The 16,746-nt window shown below is 39.6% G+C and overlaps 1 protein-coding gene across 1 annotated transcript in view; it reads left to right on the plus strand.

Annotated features, from left to right (window-relative positions):
• LOC100645674 (semaphorin-2A) overlaps window positions 1–16,746 on the plus strand; it is a 557,658-nt gene that overhangs the window by 78,737 nt on the left and 462,175 nt on the right. The window lies entirely within an intron of this gene.

The raw sequence follows: 16,746 nt of genomic DNA on the forward strand, positions 1-16,746 counted from the left end.
TTAAACACGTTGAATACATCTCAGGTATCCAAGCGATTCGATTTCGTTGCCTATTGGTATTTCGTGACACGAAAATCACATGCCGTGACAATGGCTAGGAAAGAAATTTTTAACGAGATTGAACTTAACGGACCGAAGTTAAAGCTCCTGAAAGTTGTACGGATCATAGAATTTTGGTTCACAGACATATCTGATAACAGCTTCGATAAATTCTACCAGTAGTTCTTTTTTAATTCTGTTGTATTGAGTTCGTATTGAGTCAATTATCCAATACAAAATGTTAATTTGTTTCTAATACTCGTTAATATTAACATTTTCTTTCAAGTTACACATCAAAAGCGGTTGAAGACGTTCCTTGAATTTCTTAGGCGGATGTAATTAACAATTTGAAACACGAAAATAACTATATTACATAATAGCAAAGAAAGTACTCCTTAACTATGAAATTAGTTAATAAAATTCTATCGTCACTATTAACGACGCAATTATCTTTCCCCTGCTTTGCATAGAAATGTAGAATAATCTGGTTACCGCAAATGCATAGTTCGCTGTATTAAATCGCACGTAGACTATTCCTCTTTATGCACATTACACTCTCATATTTCAACTCTCCAGTGCATGCTCGATTACTGATTTAGCAGTGCATGAATAACTTTCGAATGGAATAGCATTTTCGAGTAGCGTCTCGGATACAGGTCTGCGTATCAATTGGGAGTTCCACGCAGCGAGCATCGATGCGTACATGTTGCACGCTCGCGGACTTTACACGTGAGTGATTACACGTGATTATGTCGACGAGATTTTGCTCGCGCGGAACGTTGGCTCCGAGAAAACGACGAGAAAAATCATTGTCCAGACGACGGAATAGGGGAAAGAAGAATAAAACGGAGCTGTAAAATGAAAGTTGATAAAAGAGACTGGAAGATAGATCGTTCTCTTTCTTCGGCTGTGAACAATAAAGTGTGTGCGACGATTGAACTTGTGGTTAAGAAAATAACGCGTTGAAAAAAATTGTATTGACGATGTATGTATGATCGACTGACTGACTGACTGACACAGTAATAGTATTAAATTAACAGATATTTTTTCAATAGTAATTTTAATCAAATACCCATCAAAACTTTTATTATATATTTCCTTACGTTTTTAATTGTAATAAAAAATTTTTCTCTTCCTTTAGCGATGCAATTAAAAATCTTTTGCAATCTAATGTGTAAAATATTTTAACGAAGCAAGAGTATACACATGTGTGTACGCAGGGTGGAATTATTTATTAAGCAAAATTTTAATCCTTACTACGTGGAATGAAAAAATATATTTCACGAGAAGGACACTTAATTTAGAGGCAACTAAAAGTTTTAGTCTTTATTAAAAAACGTGACTGGCATTATCAGTCTCTACATATCACTATGTTTCTACTTACTGGCTGTTGGCATACAGACCTATTTCACTTTCGCGTCTGGCTGCTGTTACTAGTAGCGACCAGTGCAATATTATTATATCCGCCGATTACTTTGTTTCAAGCTATTTATCTCATTTAAAGGATAAATATTATTGTGAATATTTAAGCTTCTCAATATTTAAGCTCTCAGTGTCGTAAGTAAAAGACCCTCAACACGTTCGATATATATTGTCAGTAGAATGTTGAGAATCTTAAATATTTACAACAGTATCGACAACAATATTGATCGCCTAGTTACAATACAAAATTGGTAGTGAAAGTAAGAATCTATTTACACGATATGTCCATCGATATCCAGCAAGAGGGAAAAACGGCTGTATGTCTTGCAATGTAGCAACATTGCTATAGTCCATAGCTTCGACAGAGAAATCTGCTTAGTAAGCGTTGCGTCTCGGCCGATATTATGTAGCAACGTCGGATGCTATCTCTGAAATCGATTTCTCAAATCCGTATGATCGGCTCTGTCTGTTATTGCCCAAAGGAGATTTGGCCATGACTTGAATTAGATTCCTAAATAATTAAATGATCGTAAGCAATCGTGCGAATCATCATCTTGTTGAAGGCCTGCTTGTCCACGACCTGCTTTCTGTTTAACGCGACGTTGACCACGTGATGGTTACAATTATCGTCAAAGATACCATTACCGCGAGACATTTCGCGCGTGGTGAATTTCTAGCTGGTGTAATGTGAAGTGGCACGGGGCCACGTTACATTAGACTTGTCACGTAAATGGGCTCACCGTAACGTAGACATTAGAGACGCGGTCGCCTCTAAATTTCTATGTGACGCGCTACTATCGGCCCCTAAATTTCGTCACAGTGAATGGAAATTGTAACTCAAGTCCGATGTCTGTAAATTGATTCCACCAAAATAGCTTTGTTTGCCAAGGAATTCGGTACCTGTATAAAAACGATTTATTCCGATTTTTACGTTCAAGTCTTTTTATTTTTAGTTGTTCAACTCATTTCTGTTATTGTCACCACTATATTACACGTATTTGTCTGTGTTGATTTTTTAGCAAAAGAAAGAAAAATTTTGTTAGAGTAAAAATATGCTTCATATCGTTTCATATTGATCGTTAAAGAGGTAATTTTAATATTATCATTTACGCTGGCTAATTTCTATATTATCATGAATGGACACTTACGCATAATAAATCGATCTGTGTTCATAATTAGTTGGAAAATTAAGAACCATAACTTTGAAATTTGTTAATACTCATTCAATTTTGTTAATATCCACCACACGTTTTTCGTGCCTCGTTTTATATTATCAACATCGGTGATATGACATAAAACCTTGACGTGGCGCACGTAACCAGTAGTTTCGAGTTATAACCCTTAGGTCCAATTCCCAACAATGCTTGGTATAGCTCTCCACAGATCATTCGCAACACGGCGGCAAAATGGTATAACTACATTTACCTATGGACTTAACGGAATGCCCTAATCCCAAAAATCACGTGACTTAAAAATTACAAATATTTATACAATAATTTTTCATACCCTATCTCCCTAGGATTAAATATTAAAAACAAATCTTTTCCTATTCGTGCAAAGATAAATAAACATAACAAATTTCTACCAGAAATAATCGTGCTCAAAGTTCTTTAAAAACGTCAGATTACCCGCAGCGATCCTAGAGGAGCGTGCAACGCGATACATTCCCCAGAAGCGGTGGTGAGATTTTGCCTGGAATATGTATCGTGTTACATGGCAGATTGAATGCGCACGCGAGACAGGACACACGAGGCGTATTCTTGCTCCTATTAAACGAGCGAGTCGAATAATTTCTCTGGTAACGTGAATTTCGAGATCACACAAAGAAGCAAGCAGCAGTCAGAGCATTGGTCGCGCTGTGAAATGACGTCTGCGTGGAACAGCAACGATGGAAATTATAGGAAGTTCCTTTTAATTACCTGCGATAGGGGGACTGCGAGATATCGAAGAAAAGGTAGAACGAAGAGGTTCAATTTAATTAGCCGATTCTGTCGATCGATTCCATTCGGTCTAACAATCCGGTCGTTACCGGCGGCAACGACAAGGAGGCCGATCGTTAACGCGATTCCGAACTCCACAACGATATTACTCGCTCGAATCCGACGCGATTGAATCGAATTCAGTCTCGGTCGGTTGTCTTCCGCCCGGGCAGAGTTAGTTTCCACGGACTTTAAAGGTTCTTTCACACGGTTCGTTGGCCTTGCCTGCTTCGAATCAGCCGTTCACCCGGTCAAGAGTTCGCCTTGCAGGCAAAGTCTTCTGAAGCTCTCTCCCTGTTTCGTCTTGCGCGGCGAAAGACGTTTCATAGACACGCCGCGGCACGCCGTATCGTTCCAATTTCTCTAACGAACCTTTGATCGAGTACTGTCCTTCCATTATTCTGGCTGTCTTAATAGAATTTCTTTGAAAACTACTAATTGCTCTATTGCCGTTGACGTGTACACACGCCCCGTCGAAATAACTACTTCTATAAATCGTGAAGAGAGAAGAGCAGCAGCAGCAGCAGATGCTGCTACCGCTTTACCATTAATGCGTCGTTCCAGGCTCGGCACTTGTTTTCAAAGCGGCGAGTTTTGATCGCGTTGCGTGGTCTATTCGCGAGATCCGCAAACGTTGATCAACGAGTAATGGAGTGTTTCGTGTCGCGTGCTTCGTTCCATTTCATTTCTGCTGAAACACATAGATTTTAAGTAATAAGACCAAAGGTATATAACAATTTCATTTTCGTTCTGGTCGAAATTCGTTCCAGTGATATTAGACATTTTTTCAAATATAGATCTGGTTTAGTTTTTAAGTTATTTACGCGAGGATTAGCGTAAAATATGTAGCAGAGTCTTTTATGAGATTAGAAGGAAATAAAGCAAAAAAAAAGTGCAAGACGGAGACAGTCCTGAAATGGAAAAGCAGTGGTGTGCAACGTGCAACTGGCAAGCGAGAAAGAAGGGCACAATCAACCGGCGACTTGGTCAATTAGGCTCCCGGAAGAGAAATCAGCTTGGCTAACACGGTTAGGTCGCTTTTACGGGATTGAAAACAGCTCGACAAAATGGTCACGCGACCACGTGTACAAATCTAATTTCCGAGATTTATTAGAGTTGCGAGAACTCGATAAAAAAGGGGGGGAAGAGACAATAGATTTTTCAGATAGAATATTATGAGATCGTTAAAAAATAATTACGAGCACAGGTGTTCCATTTTTTTGCCTAAAATTACATAAGAATAAAATTCGACGAAGTTATTTTTAACCATCTTAATTTTCCAGCTGGGAAAGTAGAATAATTATCGCGGACGTATAATAACATAACCGGATAACGAGAGAATAGTCGAGAAACGGAGGAAGATTTAAAGAAGGATATGCATATAATCGTCCGTGTGTGTTCAGTTCTGTTCGTGGTTTTTGTAAACCGCCGTGTATTCTTTAGCCACTGTGCTTTTCATATTCCCTCTGTCAAGCAAATTTTAACAACTTAAACAGATAAATGAAAAAAGATATAAGCAGAGGAATAGCTTGCTTTGATTCAAAGAAAGTAATTAAAATAAGTGCGCTTTAATCCCTCCTCTTGCTTATCAGTCTTCGTTTTTTCCCTTTCGTCCTTTTCGCTCTCTACTGGTAATCCACTTACATCAAACCGATTCAAAAGGAAAATATGACAAAAAAAGCGTACGCAGAAATATGTTCTAATAGATGTCGTTAGATGTAATTGCGATGAAATACGATCCAAGAGATTGAGAACCTCTTACCGAAAGCACGGATTACGATAAGGTGGATACGATATTTGTCGTAACGAAGTGTATAAATTGATTAATACGATATACATAACTCGGATCAATATGATATTCGTGTGTCTTCTTGCGAGCGTATTGTCACCGCAAACCACCATCAACACACTTATGCGCTCCCGTGTGCGCTCCTAAGTGGCACGAAAGGAAGACACCAGCATACCCGACAAAGCGGAAATAATGCCTCAGACGTTGTCTATCCAGCCTTCCTTCGTGCTCTCGCACGAACTACAATAATTGGTTGGATTATCGGGTAGGATATGGTTATGGGAAGTGCGAAGCCCCAGGCCTCGTCGGGGTAATCTCCACTCTGATTGCGTTTGACGCGTCATTGAGCGGAATGATGAAGGCGCGCGTGAATCTCGGCTATATCGCGTCACAACAGCTCGTTCTTCTACTCATTATTCCACGAGCATTGTAATTTTTGACACCCCTAAGCGCCGAAAAGCCGATCGATTCTCCGCGTTTTTCATATCGCTCGTTTTTTTTCGCTTATCGCGCTGGAAATCACTGCAATTTTCGATCCCCTTCACTATCGTAGACTGAATTAATTTCCAACCGTAACATTGAATTCAGTTCCTTTTTTTCCATTTTCGAACGATACGCCACTTTTTTATGGTGATTACTTTTTTTCTATAAATTTGTAAACATTTCTAATATAAAAGACTTAAGTTTATTTGTATTTATTTTACGATGGTTCTCGTTTTTCGACAATGATTTATCATGTAAACATACTTGCATATAATTTAAGGCATTTAACGAGCAAACATTTTTAATTGATATTAATTTGAAAGCCATGCTTAACAGAAGGAGGATATATAAATTGGCTCGGAATTAAGTGCTCGGAGCACGCACGTTATTAGTTCGCATAAATCTCGAAATTGTTGATAATGAGTAAGTGGCGGCACGTTATAGACTTACTTTAAGTTCCACGCACGAACATTATACTATAGTTTGTAATAAATTACCAGTTTGATGCTAAGCACTTGATAGTTATTTATCGCGTCTTGAAATCAGTCTGCTTACTTTCTCGCGTTGAATGTCATCAACCCTCCAGCCTTTTCAAAACCATTGACGCGTATGATCGAAAAACTCTTCCGTTTTATTAATTTAAAAAACTTACGCATAAAAGTAACATAATGATATGACTTATCGTGCTTCAATACGATTTTCGCTCTTATTAAATCATTTCTGAAACCATTTCAAAGATATCTAAAGAATCTTACATTTAAAAAAATGTTTGACATAACGTTCGTAAATACAGTTCAATCTAAAAGTACGACAGAATAATATTATAGAACAATATAAATGAATCTTTTAAAAGGTAACCTTTAAAAGGATGAATTCACTTTTATTAATTTCTTAATTTTATTACCTAAGTGGTCTATTATTATTCAATTGTCAAGAAACCTTTGACTTACTTTCATGAGTTTGTTCATTGCAAGGTAACGTAAGTATTGGAAAATTTTTAAATAAGTTTAGAAAACACTGTTCGCAATGTTGTCACTTTCCTGTGTTTTTTAACTTAAGAAGCTGATCAATATGGCTTCTGAACGGCACAAATATAAAAATTAAATATCATTTAATGCAAAGAAGTTACTTGCAAGAACTTCAGAAGCTACTCCTTTTAAAATTTCTTTCCCATTGACTCGTCTGGTCTTTGTCGTTTCATTTCCCTTCTCTTTAACCAATAACTTGAAAAGTTTCACGATATTAATCGTCCGCACGAATAAACGGGAACATTTCCAGATAAATCAGTTCGACAGATATTCCATGCCATTTAAGCTGCAGCAGTCTGGTCGAGTATATTCTCTTTCGTTACACCTACCACGTTTGATCAACGTTTCCTAGACGAATGTCATTCGACGAAAAGAAAGAAAGTAAAAGAGTAACAGTTTGGAGGACGAGTTTCCCAAAACTCGTGTCTCTGAGAAACTACGGAAACAGAGTTGCTCTGGAACCGATCGAAAAAGTTCACGGTCCTCCACGGAGTTTTATCCTGGATGTTCCCCTTGTCCTGTCTCTCGGTCACTTTTCTTTCGTTCGGTTGTTTTTTGTCTGGCTAAGGCAGGCGCCTTACACGGCCGTACTTAATTAAATCGGCTACGATTTATTTCAGAATTTCAGCCGAGACGGCGTTAACTTACGATCTATTTAATGCTCCATTTCGCTCGTTTTCGTCCTGAATTCGATCGCGTCGATTAGCACGCAGTCGCGTCGATGAGACGCGTATCCGGAGGGACTAGCTTCGTTTCTCTACCCTGAAGAAACTTCCCTTTTCTCTTCACCGACGTGGAAAGAAGTGAATTTAATTTCGCGTAATGTATTCTCCTCTAGCGTTGCATGTTAGAGAAAGAAGCTGGTTCATCGCGTCGTAGCTTTATAGTATTCGTGTTTTTCCTCTTAAAGGTATTACGATACTTTTGGAACGACAAGACAACAGATTGAAAGCTCTAAGAGTAACAAAAGCTAGGACAAGTCGTTGAAAGGGAACAGAGATTCCTCTGATTCCTCTGCCAGTGCTGTTAATATTGTTTCGTGAAACAGTTTTCGCGTTGCTATTTATAGGGTGAATACGTTAGCAGCCGGCGTCGATCGGCGTGCTTTGACCCGAGGCATTAAGCGTGCGCAACGCTACGTCGCGTGATAGAAGGCAACCTCGATTAATTACCTATTTATCTTGAGGATTATCGGTGTACGGTGAAATGTATGGCGTACAAGAATATTAGCGTAGCGTGAGTTTCGGGACGCATTAGTGTAAGATACCGTGGTATCTTCACCCGAGGATTTTGTGCTTTTAATCTTTCGATCGACCGTACGATCGCATAACGTTTTAATTACCCTTACCTGGATGGTGAAATATCGTGAATAATTCTGACGTATCTAAAACAATTTCGGAAAGATAAAAATTGTAAAATAAGGAAAGGAATAAATTTTAGGAGTACAATCGTGGTTTCCAAAATATAGAAATCAATCTACATCAACGGAAAAATGTATGAAAGGAAGGTTCCATCGAATGGATTATATCTAATAATAGCACAGTCGTATTATCGTTTCTATATTATATTACGATATATCATTGAGCTTCATTCATTCTTTATTACGTAGAACTTTTTATACTTTGAGAGCAAACAATAAAAAAATCGATGCTGGTGACGAGAAGGAACGCAGTGTTAATTAAATATTGTTCTCTGAAAATATATTGTTTAACGGAAACCCGTCTTTCGGAGCAGAGAATTTCCATTACGCTGCACTTCGATTCCGTGTTTGCATACTGACACAAATATATGGCGTATTATTTTATTCGAAAAAGCTTCATCGTTCCGGTGATCGATGAACCGGCGCGCACGTCATTCTTTCTCCGTCTACGTAGTTTTCCACCAGTTACAATTCGACGACAAATAAATGCGTGAATGGGCTGACAATCATGGCTACCTATGTGTGCGCGACACTGCTGCCGCGCAAAGTAACTCGTGATCGGCAAAGCTATGGTACCGAAGTTCCACAATCCTAACAATGGATATATTGGTTCATCCCTTCGACGCACTTCCGACCTCAATCAAAATCCCAAACTACCTTCCCATCCACTTCTCGTGGACTAACTCGTCTCCCTCTTTCTCCTACGCTCACTTCTCTCCTTCTCATGTTCTCCACCTCCCTTTCTCTTTTCATCTTTGGACAAGAGTGAACGAGGCTGTCTCATCCCCGAATTCCTTACAACAATGCCTCTCTAATCCGTCATGTTTGCCCTGGCATTGAGTACACGATTGTTGCTGCTACCGTTCTGGAATGTTTCGATAGCGTCAAACACGCTTCCGCTTGCATGACAATTCGTTTTCGAAGCTCCATTGTTCGTTGATTAAACGAATTGTGATAGGAGCAGGCAGGAAGGACGGGTGGCCACGAGGTACGACAGAACCAACGTCAGCAGAAAAACGCGAACGTTTCGCGCGTCTACGATTCGATTTTATGAGAAAGTTATGTCCGATAGCTTCTTCCCTCTTTGCTCGTTTTGCTATCGTATAGACTTTTATGGTTGGGCATGGAACATCGAATGTGCGCGCTATTTTCTAATTCAAGAATGATTTGCGTCTCGGTGGTGGAACGAGGCTGACAGGGAAAGTTACAAATCGCTTTTTGTAACATTTCAATAGAAACGTAGGATCTTTTGTGGTGGAAATCTTTGGGAAGTAGTCGCGTCGCGTATGAAAGGGCGAAACGTTCCCCCGTCAAAAAAAAACCAGAATTCGAGAAGAATTTTTCTCTATTCAGCCGCTTTATGCTCCACCCTTTTGGCTGCATCGGCGATCCCTGGCAAATCGTCGAGTCTCAACTTTCGATCTTGTCATTTCCCCTTGTTTCACGAATCGACGACAATCGACGAGAGTTTACGAGTTGTCGCCGGGCTCGTCGTCCACCACCACAGCCTGCGTGGACCCTTTGTCGAAAAGGGCTGGGAGGTAAGGCGCCTTCATTGTCGATTGCTGACTGGTCTTGGTTTTTATCACTGACCCTCGGGGAACGTGGAGGCATCCGAGCTTCTGGAAAAGTAGGTTTGCCATCTTTCCGTACGTTTGACGAGTCCCAGAGGGAACATCGGTAACCTGACAGCCCATCTACTCTAGTTTCTACATTTTTCGCATGTCACTGAAGACCGTGCACCTGGACATCGACACCCAACCCTCCTTCCACCCTCATTCCAGCATGCAGGTATTTTAGAAACGCTGTCCTAAGTAAAGCTTTGTCTGCAAGCTATTAACGAACTTTCTATACCGGGAAGGTTTCACGATATATGTATACGGTGGTTAACAGTAGATGAAGAAAGCGGGAACGTAACTTTATTACCTCTAATCAGCTTGTTAATATATGGCTTCGTTAACTGAATTTATCAGTTTCGTTTTCGCATAACATGGAAGAGGCTATTTACGTACGGACGTTTTTCACTGGAACTTTTTTAATGCCCTGTTCAGACTTCCGGTTGTGTTTTACGACGTCACGCTGCGTACGACACGAACGACCGCAAACTGGACGTAGCTGTACAGTCGGTCAAAGGAGGGAAGTGTTTCGAATAATTCTTTGTTAAACTATTCAAGTATTCGCGTGTGTACATAGATGGTCGACCGTAATTAAGATTCATCCCTCGAATGCTGTAGAAAAAGAAAAAATAAATAGCCGGACAAAAAGTGGCTGGCTTGTTAATCCTTGTAGGCACTTAAGTCAACATGCTAACAGCCGTCTCGAGTGGCCGTACGATAGCCCTGGGTCTGTTAGTCCGAGAGCGCTACAACGATCATGTGCACGAGCTCTGTGTACGAGAAAACGTCTGGAACCACTACGAGCAAGCGTCATCTCATGTGTACTCGCGTGTAAGTTCACGTGTGTTCGCTTACATGCACCCCCGGAATGAATGTCAGGGCACAATACGTCGCTAGGCATATCATGCCGTCGTATCTTGGTTACTTTCAGCTTGTTAAAAGGACGCGCATACATACATATATGTGTATGTATGTGACGTACATGTAAGGGATTGCTTGCAGTTACCCACGAAAGTATTCGAATACTTGTAGAAATATTTTATGAATGTATTATATGTCGCATACGAAACATTCTGAATTTTCATTAGCGTTCTGAGCGAACTGGACTATCGTGATTAAAGTAAAGTATAACTATCATGAGTAAAGTTTCAAACAATTCTATATGGAAGCTAGAAGATATTTAGCGCAAGTTTAGTATATGTATATTTCGCAAAGACCGTGAAAGTATTTAAATAGTCATTTAACCATTATTGCTTTAATAAGCTTTAATATTCAATGGGACTACTTAATATTCCTATATAAGATAGCAATTCACGTTGTATACTAATTTTTTATTAAATATGTGTTTGCGGTAAGTATCTTGTAACTTCTATGTGCATTTTCGGGTTGGTTTCAAACTTTACCAATATAATCACGATATATTACGTGCATTTCGTATAACGCACATAATATATTCATAAAAATTTTCTGTGGTAAATGTACGAATACTTTCGCGTGCCGCTGTATGTCAAACTTGCTCGGTGAAGTACACCCCGAGCAATATCGAGTTGCCAGGGTAAAAGAAAAACTGGCTGGGGAATTCTTGCCTTCGCGTACTTGAACGATCTTCGTTGCTTCCGCGCAGATAATTCCGCGGCACGCTATACACGAACCTCTCGACGTTTCCACCGTTTCCTTCCTGATATTTATTTGGCCACTCTTTCCGACCACTCGCCTCTCTCTTTCTGTGCATTTATGCAAACCTATTTTAAACGGAAAAACGCTAGACCGGTACGGTACGGTTGAACGATGTGGTATCGTATAAATGCATTTCTGCTTCTGGTTCTTCGTAACCCGCGCGACGTTTAATTCGTCGTATCCTCCCAAGCGAAAAATCGTTCTATCAAGCGAAAGTGAAGCGAAAGTAAATATTAACAAAACGTCTGTGTTTGCACGTGCATATATTTGCGATTGTTTTAACATCGTGTCGAGAATTGTGGCTCGGTTTCGTGTCATAATGGACCAATTCATTAAGGCATTCCAACGTTCCCGTATAATGAAAGTGCAATTAGAGATATGCAAAACGCCTTTTATACCGACTGTGGAAAGTAGAAGGCCGAAGATGCCATTTGAATTGTGAAATACTTGGAGAGATTCCAATATTAACTGCTCGAATACCGTGAAAATAATGGAAGTAAAGTGGTACTCGTTGTGACAAACGACTTTTCGGACGAAGGAAACCACGCATACTCGCAGTGTATCGATAAAACTGTATCGCATCACCAAAGGAGAGAAAGATTTAGAAAACAAGGTAGAGTAAGTTCGGAGAAATAGATCGAAAAAAAGAGACACATGAACCCGACGTGTACGATAAAATAATTTTGACCAAGAGATAACCTGGAAACCAATCCAAAACATTTCTCGGAAACTACCGATCATTCGTTTCTGAGTAAAGTGTAAACCAAATTCGGGATTCGTTTGCGTGTAAAAGCGAGGGGATTTCGCCCTTGCGTTTTTTTTTATCTTCTGGTTCTATCGAAAAAATGGTTGGAACGAGCCCGTCCCATGTATCTAAACAACGGACCATCCGTTACGCACGATACAAGGCATGTAAACCACACTCCAACATTTATCAAGGATAGAGACCGCAAACTGAAAGTTCCAAAAAGTTCGTCGAGCTGCGTGAAACTTTTTAACGGGCATCCAGCGGAAAGTTGGCCTGTTCGAGATGATCTACGACTTGAGGGGGGGGGGGGGATAGATAACTTAACGCTTAGCATCGACTCGACACCCTTTTACCGATTGAGAAGCAGATCAAGGCAAGAACACGTGGCATGTCTCCGTGCTAGCAATGTTGCAGAGTCGCAGACCATCGTACATCGGACGATTCTTCTCTTTGATAAAGAAAAGAAACGGTGACCGCGATTAAGGCTTTTAGCCGCGACTATACAGTGTCCATGTGCCAGTTTCCCGTAATGCGCGTTACGGCCGACAGAAGCTAAAGTTACGCTGGAGCGTTGCTAGAAGAAATGGTTCATGGATTCGGTCGGGGTGGTTTCCACCCGCTGAGCAGCTTTCTCAGTGTTCTGCGGCTCCTCCGCGCTATAAATACCGACACCGAGCTCCAGCTACCATGAAAAAAAAAAAGAAGGGATACGGAAGGAGCCGGTGCTTGACCAAGAGAGAGATACCAGGAAGAAAGATGTCAGATCGTCCAGGGACATTGCAGACAAGAGCAGTAGTTTTTTCCTCTCGGTTCCTACGGCTTTTTGTGGTTAGAAAAATGAAGCTTTATGAGCTGTGAAGCTAACCCGGTACATTCTCAGCCTTCGTTATGGGTAATTTCGTTTGTCCGACCTGGTGCTCCTCTTCGGGTTAAAATAATTGCCACGTGCATGAGGATTGCACTGGCGGAGCATATAAAGTTCGATTTTGTGTTTCTAGTTTCGTCGACAAGTGTACGAATTAAAAGTGAATTTAAGTTTCAATCAATATTCCCTATTTCACGTATATTTCTTGGAACATTTTGTCATACGGATTTTACTTAAGTATCTTCTAGTAATTTGAATAAAGAATATGAAGAAGATTCGATAAAACGAAGGGAATAACCCGAAATCGTTTCATGTTATATTTCGGTCTATATTTCACGAGGGAAAGGTAAGGGCGGTTGTGTCGGAAAAGTTGGAAATCGTTATTTCAGATCCCACGTTCATTCCGGCTATCACATGTTTTTCCGCGTTGATACGTCCCTAAGGAAGAAGGCTATCAGTTTACTAGGTTCACCGCCAATACATATGCAATCACATTCCTCTTCAGACCCTGAGCGTGGTACAGTGACGGATATGGAGACGTAAGGGACGAACCTTTAGGCTATTTACCTAATCAGCGGCTGGAGTGGTAAGATCGAGGGGGCATGGAAAAGGACATCCGTCCGTCGAGAATTGGCACAAGTCGTAAACTCCTGACAAGCGGCATTAAATCGTGCAGAATCCAGATAGGTTTGAGGTTACGAGAGGGATATAGGTTGTATGAATGTAGACAAGTGTAAAGGGTGCTTCAAGCCGCACAGCCCCCATCGTTATAATTCCGTTTCCATTTTTACACGGTAAATTTGCATAGTACGAGAGTGCAGCTTGCGAACGAAGAAATATTATCATTAAAATTGATACATTTAAATCATATACGCGGCTGATTTCGATAGCGCCGTGCGTACAATTTAATCGTTTCAACTTTATTAAGCGCGTAAAACATAGTTAGAGTGTTACGAGCGTTTCCAATGGAAAATTTCGCGGAATCGTCGGCGATAAACGTTACGTGGAGACCGTTTGCTCGCGTAAGGTACACGTAGAGAAGCCATTATACGTAGATGGATCGCACGTAGGAAGGGGTTAACCGTATTATTTCCTAGAAGAACGATGGAAAGCGTTTGCGGTGTCTGCGCGAGTAGGCAATCAGAGATAGAGGAATCCGATAGAACATGTGTAATTGAATTGGAGTTTAATTGAAAGTCGAGTTTCTTCATTTTGCACGTTATATTCGACACGATCATGGAAACTGGTGGCAACGTAGATATATCGTGTATCGGGTTTGAAGAGCGACCTGAATGGTTTTATATCTGATAGAAGACTTCATCACGATTCCCGATACTTCAATGGATCTGTAGGGAACCTACGAGGGAGCAGAAATTGAAAGACGAAAATAAATTCCAAAATACTTCTTCCTACAGAATGAAACTACCCTCGTTTTCTTTGGACGAACAGGAATTTTATACTCCCGTTTCACGGTGTATAGTAAAATATCGTCTGTTTTCGATATGTAAGATAGGGTGATATCAATAACGCATCTTAAGAGAAGATGAATGAAAAAATGTGAACCAAGGAAAATGTTACTATATGAAACATATACACAGGCGCACGAAATAGTAGATACCTTTTATGAATATACTATATGTGCTGTATGAAATAATTTTAAATTTCGCCAGCACTGTTACGACATTCGACTATCATGATTATACTGACTAAGTTTGAAACAAAATTGATAACATTTGTAGATAACATTTTGATAACAGCTTGATAACATTTGTACAAGATATTTTATTTAATTCTTTATTTATATTAACTAAATAAAGTTAATTAATTAAATAAGTTAAACGAAGATAAACTAAATTTGTACTCAATATAATAAAACCAGTACGTCGTATACTTACGTTAACGAAACTCTTGCAAAGTATAAAATATTTACACCAATCGTTCGAAATTCTCTGGACCCAAGATAGTCTATCTTTTGAATCGTGAATTACCTTCACAGATCGCGCGCGTACTCAGATGTACCGTACCAGTAGCTCATTAACATAAATGATTTTCTGACCTAAAGACATTGCCTTGTTAATTGCATTGGCTAATAATGAAACCACTTGCCTGTTCAATGTACCCATCCGTGTGCACTTACGATACATAATGTATACGTAATGGAACAACCAAACGCATTAGAAACGTTATATCGTCGTAGGTTGGTATTTATCAACGATTCATCCTATGAATCGAAGCGTATCGATAGTCAAACACGGGAGTCGGTGATCACGATCGAGGAATACTCGTCATCGTTTAAGCTGGATGCGAATTTATGCGATGTACTCATTCGAAAGTGATATCGGTGGAAGCAATAAAATCTCGTGCACACGCGTTGCCACGCAGTATTCCTACATTTGCGGTACTGCACGATTCCGCGTGCTGCGGGACGAAAAGTGATAACGCGATTGTGTGACAAGCCATCGATTACAGAGAACGGAACAACACGCACTACGTTCCGTCAACCGCGACTAACGCTCTCAGCCCTGTCACTATTATGCGTCCGGTCTTTCATCCGTTGTATTACGATTATCACGCTCATATATACGGCGGACAAGAGCCACGGGGAACATAGAGAGATGCTGTTGGACGAAGTCCTATTGTCAGCTTTGGCTGAACATGTTGGTAACGAGCCGGTTGTTGCTACAAACTATGCGAACGTGGATCACGGCCGTATCGAGCGATTTACCGAGTCAGAAACTGGTCGATATAGATACCCGAATAGAGCAGATGAATTGATTTAATCGACCTCATTTATCGATAGAAAGTACTATTTGATCGTTTAGATGTTGCCCCAGTCCAGTTATTCGTTATTAATGGTCCTGTATTTTTCGTGTCGATAAGCTCGTACGATAGAATATTGAAACAATATCAACATATCACGTTTAAAAAGAAGTAACGAATATTAAATGTACTATAGAAACATTCAATTAGGATGATATGGAGTAATAGAGGATTTTATACGAGTTGATTTCAGCATTTTATTCGGAACTTTATGATAATCGATGATTTTAGGTAGATGCTTTATTGTAATAGCTTCGTTTTAAAAATAGATATAAAAACGCTTGCTTTGTTGGGTAATCGCGTGGAATTTACTTGGCGTGGTATAATGGATGATAGGATCAGGAAAAATAATTTTTTTATAGTCGTCAAAGGTAAACGTATTCTTTTTTTTTTTAATCAAGCCTTTACGGTTACACTATATTAGGTATTAATAATGTTTTCTAATATCTATAAAAAATATATTTATATCGTACTTTACGCTCTGCTTTAGATAATTTTTATATCTTCTTGCCTTCTTACAGTACACAGTTACTTTTTCTATGTTATTTCGGCGAAAGTACTCTTATCTTTATTTCACATGGCAGCACAGCAGTCTCGTTTAAATAATCTACTTTGTTCCATGCAAAATTTTCTTGCTTTTTCATAACTAACGCTTATAAAAAATTAATGTTCAAGATATCATCAGAATTTTCATGCAAACTTTAAGTAACCATAAATAGATACAAAATAAATATATAATCTACATACTGAATTATACAAACTTTATGTGGAATATTCAACTTTTCTCTTATACTTTCCTGTATTTTATACTGTAACTCATATACGTACGAAATTCATTATACGAATTAATCCATTCACGG

Source organism: Bombus terrestris, chromosome 6, assembly GCF_910591885.1.
Source record: "Bombus terrestris chromosome 6, iyBomTerr1.2, whole genome shotgun sequence".
Classification (NCBI taxonomy): domain Eukaryota; kingdom Metazoa; phylum Arthropoda; class Insecta; order Hymenoptera; family Apidae; genus Bombus; species Bombus terrestris.